The sequence below is a fragment of the Conger conger genome, chromosome 12 (genome assembly GCF_963514075.1).
Source record: "Conger conger chromosome 12, fConCon1.1, whole genome shotgun sequence".
Classification (NCBI taxonomy): domain Eukaryota; kingdom Metazoa; phylum Chordata; class Actinopteri; order Anguilliformes; family Congridae; genus Conger; species Conger conger.
In genome coordinates this window covers 850,376-862,530 of record NC_083771.1, presented here as the reverse complement: position 1 = coordinate 862,530, position 12,155 = coordinate 850,376, and positions in this window count along the sequence as shown.

Below are 12,155 nucleotides of genomic sequence, written 5' to 3'. Positions count from 1 at the left end.
CAGAAACAGCTTTCACATTGGCCAAGCACACTTGAGATAACTAAGGATTCATGGGTCAAGTGATCTTTTGGATTAACAACGTAGCTCTTCTGGCATAAATTACTCGGGCTAATTGTCAGGAGATAGGTTCAAGTACAGATCGATGTTTGAACTTTTCTGATATCGACGTTGAGCCACAGAGAGAAGTTTTACGCAATTGATATTCCAGACATGGACTGTGTTGCTTGGTGCAGTCCCAAATTCCATATTTCTGCTTGGCCTTAAACTGGGGACCTTTTGCGTGAGAAGCTCACGTTATAAGCACGACACAACCGAAACCGCATGGCAGCAAGATAGCATTCAAAGTAATTCATATAAGTCATGAAAATTGCACAATCTTTTTGTGTTGAAGCATGTTTTCCTGCCAAAATAACTCCGGTATTGAGCTTGATGTGACGTTTCTGCAGTGTAGTGGCTATCATGTTTGTCAAGAACGCTAAAGGTTCTTGGTTCAAAACCGAGCAGAAACAGCTTTTTCCACTTTTAGCACTGCCAAAGCACATTGCGATGAACAAGGATTTGTGGGTGTGGGTGACTTCAATTCATGGATTAACAAGATGGTTCTTTGGGCATAATGTACTCAGGCTAATTGTCAGATCATAGATAGATTCCAGTAGAGACCAATGTTTGAACTTTTCTGATGTCAATGTTGAGCCACAGAGAGATGTTTTACGCAATTTGATACTCCAGACGTGCGCTGTGTTCCTCCTTGCAAACTCAAAAGCCATGTTTCTGCCCAGTTTGTAAGCAGGGACCTCTCACGTGTGAGGCTAATGTGATAACCACTACACAACCGAAACCACATGGCAGCAAGGTATCATACTAACTGCTTTTAATACTAAGTCATGAAAATTGCACAATCTTTTTGTGTTGAAGCATGTTTTCCTGCAAAATGAATTCTCAGATAATGAGTTTGATGTGTAGTTTCTGCAGGCTAGTGGCTGTCATGTTTGCCAAGAACGACAAAAGTCCTCGGTTTGAAATGAAGCAGAAACAGCTTTTTCCACTGTAAACACTGTCAAAGCACATTGCGATGAACAAGGATTTGTGGGTGTGGGTGACGTCAATTTATGGATTAACAAGATGGTTCTTCGGGCATAATGTACTCAGGCTAATTGTCAGGAGATAGATGGGTTGGTTCACGTAGAGACTAATGTTTGAAATTTTCTGACATTAACCGTGAGCCACAGTGATGAGTTTTTTTAGCAATTTGATATCCAGACATGTGCTGAGTTCCACGTTGCAATCCCAAAAGCCAAGTATCTGCTTGTGAGGCTAACGCGATAAACACTACACAACCGAAACCGCATGCCAGCAAGGTTTCATACGAATTGCTTTTAATACTAAGTTATGAAAATTGCAACAAAAAAAAATTGTGTTGAAGCACGTTTCCCTGCAAGCTAGTGGCTATCATGTTTGCCAAGAACGCTAAAGGTTCTCGGTTCAAAACCGAGCAGAAACAGCTTTCACATTGGCCAAGCACACTTGAGATAACTAAGGATTCATGGGTCAAGTGATCTTTTGGATTAACAATGTAGCTCTTCTGGCATAAATTACTCGGGCTAATTGTCAGGAGATAGGTTCAAGTACAGATCGATTTTTGAACTTTTCTGATATCGACGTTGAGCCACAGAGAGAGGTTTTACGCAATTGATATTCCAGACATGGACTGTGTTGCTTGGTGCAGTCCCAAATTCCATGTTTCTGCTTGGCTTCAAACTGGGGACCTTTTGCGTGAGAAGCTCACGTTATAAGCACGACACAACCGAAACCGCATGGCAGCAAGATAGCATTCAAAGTAATTCATATAAGTCATGAAAATTGCACAATCTTTTTGTGTTGAAGCACGTTTTCCTGCCAAAATAACTCCGGTATTGAGCTTGATGTGACGTTTCTGCAGTGTAGTGGCTATCATGTTTGTCAAGAACGCTAAAGGTTCTTGGTTCAAAACCGAGCAGAAACAGCTTTTTCCACTGTTAGCACTGCCAAAGCACATTGCGATGAACAAGGATTTGTGGGTGTGGGTGACTTCAATTCATGGATTAACAAGATGGTTCTTTGGGCATAATGTACTCAGGCTAATTGTCAGATCATAGATAGATTCCAGTAGAGACCAATGTTTGAACTTTTCTGATGTCAATGTTGAGCCACAGAGAGATGTTTTACGCAATTTGATACTCCAGACGTGCGCTGTGTTCCTCCTTGCAAACTCAAAAGCCATGTTTCTGCCCAGTTTGTAAGCAGGGACCTCTCACGTGTGAGGCTAATGTGATAACCACTACACAACCGAAACCACATGGCAGCAAGGTATCATACTAACTGCTTTTAATACTAAGTCATGAAAATTGCACAATCTTTTTGTGTTGAAGCATGTTTTCCTGCAAAATGAATTCTCAGATAATGAGTTTGATGTGTAGTTTCTGCAGGCTAGTGGCTGTCATGTTTGCCAAGAACGACAAAAGTCCTCGGTTTGAAATGAAGCAGAAACAGCTTTTTCCACTGTAAACACTGTCAAAGCACATTGCGATGAACAAGGATTTGTGGGTGTGGGTGACGTCAATTTATGGATTAACAAGATGGTTCTTCGGGCATAATGTACTCAGGCTAATTGTCAGGAGATAGATGGGTTGGTTCACGTAGAGACTAATGTTTGAAATTTTCTGACATTAACCGTGAGCCACAGTGATGAGTTTTTTTTAGCAATTTGATATCCAGACATGTGCTGAGTTCCACGTTGCAATCCCAAAAGCCAAGTATCTGCTTGTGAGGCTAACGCGATAAACACTACACAACCGAAACCGCATGCCAGCAAGGTTTCATACGAATTGCTTTTAATACTAAGTTATGAAAATTGCAACAAAAAAAAATTGTGTTGAAGCACGTTTCCCTGCAAGCTAGTGGCTATCATGTTTGCCAAGAACGCTAAAGGTTCTCGGTTCAAAACCGAGCAGAAACAGCTTTCACATTGGCCAAGCACACTTGAGATAACTAAGGATTCATGGGTCAAGTGATCTTTTGGATTAACAACGTAGCTCTTCTGGCATAAATTACTCGGGCTAATTGTCAGGAGATAGGTTCAAGTACAGATCGATGTTTGAACTTTTCTGATATCGACGTTGAGCCACAGAGAGAAGTTTTACGCAATTGATATTCCAGACATGGACTGTGTTGCTTGGTGCAGTCCCAAATTCCATATTTCTGCTTGGCCTTAAACTGGGGACCTTTTGCGTGAGAAGCTCACGTTATAAGCACGACACAACCGAAACCGCATGGCAGCAAGATAGCATTCAAAGTAATTCATATAAGTCATGAAAATTGCACAATCTTTTTGTGTTGAAGCATGTTTTCCTGCCAAAATAACTCCGGTATTGAGCTTGATGTGACGTTTCTGCAGTGTAGTGGCTATCATGTTTGTCAAGAACGCTAAAGGTTCTTGGTTCAAAACCGAGCAGAAACAGCTTTTTCCACTTTTAGCACTGCCAAAGCACATTGCGATGAACAAGGATTTGTGGGTGTGGGTGACTTCAATTCATGGATTAACAAGATGGTTCTTTGGGCATAATGTACTCAGGCTAATTGTCAGATCATAGATAGATTCCAGTAGAGACCAATGTTTGAACTTTTCTGATGTCAATGTTGAGCCACAGAGAGATGTTTTACGCAATTTGATACTCCAGACGTGCGCTGTGTTCCTCCTTGCAAACTCAAAAGCCATGTTTCTGCCCAGTTTGTAAGCAGGGACCTCTCACGTGTGAGGCTAATGTGATAACCACTACACAACCGAAACCACATGGCAGCAAGGTATCATACTAACTGCTTTTAATACTAAGTCATGAAAATTGCACAATCTTTTTGTGTTGAAGCATGTTTTCCTGCAAAATGAATTCTCAGATAATGAGTTTGATGTGTAGTTTCTGCAGGCTAGTGGCTGTCATGTTTGCCAAGAACGACAAAAGTCCTCGGTTTGAAATGAAGCAGAAACAGCTTTTTCCACTGTAAACACTGTCAAAGCACATTGCGATGAACAAGGATTTGTGGGTGTGGGTGACGTCAATTTATGGATTAACAAGATGGTTCTTCGGGCATAATGTACTCAGGCTAATTGTCAGGAGATAGATGGGTTGGTTCACGTAGAGACTAATGTTTGAAATTTTCTGACATTAACCGTGAGCCACAGTGATGAGTTTTTTTAGCAATTTGATATCCAGACATGTGCTGAGTTCCACGTTGCAATCCCAAAAGCCAAGTATCTGCTTGTGAGGCTAACGCGATAAACACTACACAACCGAAACCGCATGCCAGCAAGGTTTCATACGAATTGCTTTTAATACTAAGTTATGAAAATTGCAACAAAAAAAAAATTGTGTTGAAGCACGTTTCCCTGCAAGCTAGTGGCTATCATGTTTGCCAAGAACGCTAAAGGTTCTCGGTTCAAAACCGAGCAGAAACAGCTTTCACATTGGCCAAGCACACTTGAGATAACTAAGGATTCATGGGTCAAGTGATCTTTTGGATTAACAACGTAGCTCTTCTGGCATAAATTACTCGGGCTAATTGTCAGGAGATAGGTTCAAGTACAGATCGATGTTTGAACTTTTCTGATATCGACGTTGAGCCACAGAGAGAAGTTTTACGCAATTGATATTCCAGACATGGACTGTGTTGCTTGGTGCAGTCCCAAATTCCATATTTCTGCTTGGCCTTAAACTGGGGACCTTTTGCGTGAGAAGCTCACGTTATAAGCACGACACAACCGAAACCGCATGGCAGCAAGATAGCATTCAAAGTAATTCATATAAGTCATGAAAATTGCACAATCTTTTTGTGTTGAAGCATGTTTTCCTGCCAAAATAACTCCGGTATTGAGCTTGATGTGACGTTTCTGCAGTGTAGTGGCTATCATGTTTGTCAAGAACGCTAAAGGTTCTTGGTTCAAAACCGAGCAGAAACAGCTTTTTCCACTTTTAGCACTGCCAAAGCACATTGCGATGAACAAGGATTTGTGGGTGTGGGTGACTTCAATTCATGGATTAACAAGATGGTTCTTTGGGCATAATGTACTCAGGCTAATTGTCAGATCATAGATAGATTCCAGTAGAGACCAATGTTTGAACTTTTCTGATGTCAATGTTGAGCCACAGAGAGATGTTTTACGCAATTTGATACTCCAGACGTGCGCTGTGTTCCTCCTTGCAAACTCAAAAGCCATGTTTCTGCCCAGTTTGTAAGCAGGGACCTCTCACGTGTGAGGCTAATGTGATAACCACTACACAACCGAAACCACATGGCAGCAAGGTATCATACTAACTGCTTTTAATACTAAGTCATGAAAATTGCACAATCTTTTTGTGTTGAAGCATGTTTTCCTGCAAAATGAATTCTCAGATAATGAGTTTGATGTGTAGTTTCTGCAGGCTAGTGGCTGTCATGTTTGCCAAGAACGACAAAAGTCCTCGGTTTGAAATGAAGCAGAAACAGCTTTTTCCACTGTAAACACTGTCAAAGCACATTGCGATGAACAAGGATTTGTGGGTGTGGGTGACGTCAATTTATGGATTAACAAGATGGTTCTTCGGGCATAATGTACTCAGGCTAATTGTCAGGAGATAGATGGGTTGGTTCACGTAGAGACTAATGTTTGAAATTTTCTGACATTAACCGTGAGCCACAGTGATGAGTTTTTTTAGCAATTTGATATCCAGACATGTGCTGAGTTCCACGTTGCAATCCCAAAAGCCAAGTATCTGCTTGTGAGGCTAACGCGATAAACACTACACAACCGAAACCGCATGCCAGCAAGGTTTCATACGAATTGCTTTTAATACTAAGTTATGAAAATTGCAACAAAAAAAAAATTGTGTTGAAGCACGTTTCCCTGCAAGCTAGTGGCTATCATGTTTGCCAAGAACGCTAAAGGTTCTCGGTTCAAAACCGAGCAGAAACAGCTTTCACATTGGCCAAGCACACTTGAGATAACTAAGGATTCATGGGTCAAGTGATCTTTTGGATTAACAATGTAGCTCTTCTGGCATAATTACTCGGGCTAATTGTCAGGAGATAGGTTCAAGTACAGATCGATTTTTGAACTTTTCTGATATCGACGTTGAGCCACAGAGAGAGGTTTTACGCAATTGATATTCCAGACATGGACTGTGTTGCTTGGTGCAGTCCCAAATTCCATGTTTCTGCTTGGCTTCAAACTGGGGACCTTTTGCGTGAGAAGCTCACGTTATAAGCACGACACAACCGAAACCGCATGGCAGCAAGATAGCATTCAAAGTAATTCATATAAGTCATGAAAATTGCACAATCTTTTTGTGTTGAAGCACGTTTTCCTGCCAAAATAACTCCGGTATTGAGCTTGATGTGACGTTTCTGCAGTGTAGTGGCTATCATGTTTGTCAAGAACGCTAAAGGTTCTTGGTTCAAAACCGAGCAGAAACAGCTTTTTCCACTGTTAGCACTGCCAAAGCACATTGCGATGAACAAGGATTTGTGGGTGTGGGTGACTTCAATTCATGGATTAACAAGATGGTTCTTTGGGCATAATGTACTCAGGCTAATTGTCAGATCATAGATAGATTCCAGTAGAGACCAATGTTTGAACTTTTCTGATGTCAATGTTGAGCCACAGAGAGATGTTTTACGCAATTTGATACTCCAGACGTGCGCTGTGTTCCTCCTTGCAAACTCAAAAGCCATGTTTCTGCCCAGTTTGAAAGCAGGGACCTCTCACGTGTGAGGCTAATGTGATAACCACTACACAACCGAAACCACATGGCAGCAAGGTATCATACTAACTGCTTTTAATACTAAGTCATGAAAATTGCACAATCTTTTTGTGTTGAAGCATGTTTTCCTGCAAAATGAATTCTCAGATAATGAGTTTGATGTGTAGTTTCTGCAGGCTAGTGGCTGTCATGTTTGCCAAGAACGACAAAAGTCCTCGGTTTGAAATGAAGCAGAAACAGCTTTTTCCACTGTAAACACTGTCAAAGCACATTGCGATGAACAAGGATTTGTGGGTGTGGGTGACGTCAATTTATGGATTAACAAGATGGTTCTTCGGGCATAATGTACTCAGGCTAATTGTCAGGAGATAGATCGGTTGGTTCACGTAGAGACTAATGTTTGAAATTTTCTGACATTAACTGTGAGCCACAGTGATGAGTTTTTTTAGCAATTTGATATCCAGACATGTGCTGAGTTCCACGTTGCAATCCCAAAAGCCAAGTATCTGCTTGTGAGGCTAACGCAATAAACACTACACAACCGAAACCGCATGCCAGCAAGGTTTCATACAAATTGCTTTTAATACTAAGTTATGAAAATTGCAACAAAAAAAAATTGTGTTGAAGCACGTTTCCCTGCAAGCTAGTGGCTATCATGTTTGCCAAGAACGCTAAAGGTTCTCGGTTCAAAACCGAGCAGAAACAGCTTTCACATTGGCCAAGCACACTTGAGATAACTAAGGATTCATGGGTCAAGTGATCTTTTGGATTAACAATGTAGCTCTTCTGGCATAAATTACTCGGGCTAATTGTCAGGAGATAGGTTCAAGTACAGATCGATGTTTGAACTTTTCTGATATCGACGTTGAGCCACAGAGAGAGGTTTTACGCAATTGATATTCCAGACATGGACTGTGTTGCTTGGTGCAGTCCCAAATTCCATGTTTCTGCTTGGCTTTAAACTGGGGACCTTTTGCGTGAGAAGCTCACGTTATAAGCACGACACAACCGAAACCGCATGGCAGCAAGATAGCATTCAAAGTAATTCATATAAGTCATGAAAATTGCACAATCTTTTTGTGTTGAAGCACGTTTTCCTGCCAAAATAACTCCGGTATTGAGCTTGATGTGACGTTTCTGCAGTGTAGTGGCTATCATGTTTGTCAAGAACGCTAAAGGTTCTTGGTTCAAAACCGAGCAGAAACAGCTTTTTCCACTGTTAGCACTGCCAAAGCACATTGCGATGAACAAGGATTTGTGGGTGTGGGTGACTTCAATTCATGGATTAACAAGATGGTTCTTTGGGCATAATGTACTCAGGCTAATTGTCAGATCATAGATAGATTCCAGTAGAGACCAATGTTTGAACTTTTCTGATGTCAATGTTGAGCCACAGAGAGATGTTTTACGCAATTTGATACTCCAGACGTGCGCTGTGTTCCTCCTTGCAAACTCAAAAGCCATGTTTCTGCCCAGTTTGTAAGCAGGGACCTCTCACGTGTGAGGCTAATGTGATAACCACTACACAACCGAAACCACATGGCAGCAAGGTATCATACTAACTGCTTTTAATACTAAGTCATGAAAATTGCACAATCTTTTTGTGTTGAAGCATGTTTTCCTGCAAAATGAATTCTCAGATAATGAGTTTGATGTGTAGTTTCTGCAGGCTAGTGGCTGTCATGTTTGCCAAGAACGACAAAAGTCCTCGGTTTGAAATGAAGCAGAAACAGCTTTTTCCACTGTAAACACTGTCAAAGCACATTGCGATGAACAAGGATTTGTGGGTGTGGGTGACGTCAATTTATGGATTAACAAGATGGTTCTTCGGGCATAATGTACTCAGGCTAATTGTCAGGAGATAGATGGGTTGGTTCACGTAGAGACTAATGTTTGAAATTTTCTGACATTAACCGTGAGCCACAGTGATGAGTTTTTTTTAGCAATTTGATATCCAGACATGTGCTGAGTTCCACGTTGCAATCCCAAAAGCCAAGTATCTGCTTGTGAGGCTAACGCGATAAACACTACACAACCGAAACCGCATGCCAGCAAGGTTTAGATAGATTCCAGTAGAGACCAATGTTTGAACTTTTCTGATGTCAATGTTGAGCCACAGAGAGATGTTTTACGCAATTTGATACTCCAGACATGCGCTGTGTTCCTCCTTGCAAACTCAAAAGCCATGTTTCTGCCCAGTTTGTAAGCAGGGACCTCTCACGTGTGAGGCTAATGTGATAACCAATACACAACCGAAACCGCATGCCAGCAAGGTTTCATACGAATTGCTTTCAATACTAAGTTATGAAAATTGCAACAAAAAAAAATTGTGTTGAAGCACGTTTCCCTGCAAGCTAGTGGCTATCATGTTTGCCAAGAACGCTAAAGGTTCTCGGTTCAAAACCGAGCAGAAACAGCTTTCACATTGGCCAAGCACACTTGAGATAACTAAGGATTCATGGGTCAAGTGATCTTTTGGATTAACAACGTAGCTCTTCTGGCATAAATTACTTGGGCTAATTGTCAGGAGATAGGTTCAAGTACAGATCGATGTTTGAACTTTTCTGATATCGACGTTGAGCCACAGAGAGAAGTTCTACGCAATTGATATTCCAGACATGGACTGTGTTGCTTGGTGCAGTCCCAAATTCCATATTTCTGCTTGGCCTTAAACTGGGGACCTTTTGCGTGAGAAGCTTACGTTATAAGCACGACACAACCGAAACCGCATGGCAGCAAAATATATTAATTTCTTTAAATGCTCAGTCATGAAAATTGCACAATTTCTTTGTGTTGAAGCATGTTTTCCTGCCAAAATAACTCCGGTATTGAGCTTGATGTGACGTTTCTGCAGTGTAGTGGCTATCATGTTTGCCAAGAACGCCTTGGTTTGAGACAGAGCAGAAACTGCTTTTTTACTATATGCACTGCTTTAGCACACCTGCGATGAACAAGGATTTGTGGGTGTGGGTGACATGAATTTATGGATTTAGAAGATGGTTCTTCTGGCATAATGTTCTCAGGATAATTGTCAGATTCATAGATAGGTTCAGGTAGAGACCAATGTTTGAAATTTTCTGATGTCAATGTTGAGCCACAGAGAGATGTTTTACGCAATTTGATACTCCAGACATGCGCTGTGTTCCTCCTTGCAAACTCAAAAGCCATGTTTCTGCCCAGTTTGTAAGCAGGGACCTCTCACGTGTGAGGCTAATGTGATAACCAATACACAACCGAAACCGCATGCCAGCAAGGTTTCATACGAATTGCTTTCAATACTAAGTCATGAAAATTGCATAATCTTTTTGTGTTGAAGCATGTTTTCCTGCAAAATGAATTCTCAGATAATGAGTTTGATGTGTAGTTTCTGCAGGCTAGTGGCTGTCATGTTTGCCAAGAACGACAAAAGTCCTCGGTTTGAAATGAAGCAGAAACAGCTTTTTCCACTGTAAACACTGTCAAAGCACATTGCGATGAACAAGGATTTGTGGGTGTGGGTGACGTCAATTTATGGATTAACAAGATGGTTCTTCGGGCATAATGTACTCAGGCTAATTGTCAGGAGATAGATGGGTTGGTTCACGTAGAGACTAATGTTTGAAATTTTCTGACATTAACCGTGAGCCACAGTGATGAGTTTTTTTTAGCAATTTGATATCCAGACATGTGCTGAGTTCCACGTTGCAATCCCAAAAGCCAAGTATCTGCTTGTGAGGCTAACGCGATAAACACTACACAACCGAAACCGCATGCCAGCAAGGTTTAGATAGATTCCAGTAGAGACCAATGTTTGAACTTTTCTGATGTCAATGTTGAGCCACAGAGAGATGTTTTACGCAATTTGATACTCCAGACATGCGCTGTGTTCCTCCTTGCAAACTCAAAAGCCATGTTTCTGCCCAGTTTGTAAGCAGGGACCTCTCACGTGTGAGGCTAATGTGATAACCAATACACAACCGAAACCGCATGCCAGCAAGGTTTCATACGAATTGCTTTCAATACTAAGTTATGAAAATTGCAACAAAAAAAAATTGTGTTGAAGCACGTTTCCCTGCAAGCTAGTGGCTATCATGTTTGCCAAGAACGCTAAAGGTTCTCGGTTCAAAACCGAGCAGAAACAGCTTTCACATTGGCCAAGCACACTTGAGATAACTAAGGATTCATGGGTCAAGTGATCTTTTGGATTAACAACGTAGCTCTTCTGGCATAAATTACTCGGGCTAATTGTCAGGAGATAGGTTCAAGTACAGATCGATTTTTGAACTTTTCTGATATCGACGTTGAGCCACAGAGAGAGGTTTTACGCAATTGATATTCCAGACATGGACTGTGTTGCTTGGTGCAGTCCCAAATTCCATGTTTCTGCTTGGCTTTAAACTGGGGACCTTTTGCGTGAGAAGCTCACGTTATAAGCACGACACAACCGAAACCGCATGGCAGCAAGATAGCATTCAAAGTAATTCATATAAGTCATGAAAATTGCACAATCTTTTTGTGTTGAAGCACGTTTTCCTGCCAAAATAACTCCGGTATTGAGCTTGATGTGACGTTTCTGCAGTGTAGTGGCTATCATGTTTGTCAAGAACGCTAAAGGTTCTTGGTTCAAAACCGAGCAGAAACAGCTTTTTCCACTGTTAGCACTGCCAAAGCACATTGCGATGAACAAGGATTTGTGGGTGTGGGTGACTTCAATTCATGGATTAACAAGATGGTTCTTTGGGCATAATGTACTCAGGCTAATTGTCAGATCATAGATAGATTCCAGTAGAGACCAATGTTTGAACTTTTCTGATGTCAATGTTGAGCCACAGAGAGATGTTTTACGCAATTTGATACTCCAGACGTGCGCTGTGTTCCTCCTTGCAAACTCAAAAGCCATGTTTCTGCCCAGTTTGTAAGCAGGGACCTCTCACGTGTGAGGCTAATGTGATAACCACTACACAACCGAAACCACATGGCAGCAAGGTATCATACTAACTGCTTTTAATACTAAGTCATGAAAATTGCACAATCTTTTTGTGTTGAAGCATGTTTTCCTGCAAAATGAATTCTCAGATAATGAGTTTGATGTGTAGTTTCTGCAGGCTAGTGGCTGTCATGTTTGCCAAGAACGACAAAAGTCCTCGGTTTGAAATGAAGCAGAAACAGCTTTTTCCACTGTAAACACTGTCAAAGCACATTGCGATGAACAAGGATTTGTGGGTGTGGGTGACGTCAATTTATGGATTAACAAGATGGTTCTTCGGGCATAATGTACTCAGGCTAATTGTCAGGAGATAGATGGGTTGGTTCACGTAGAGACTAATGTTTGAAATTTTCTGACATTAACCGTGAGCCACAGTGATGAGTTTTTTTTAGCAATTTGATATCCAGACATGTGCTGAG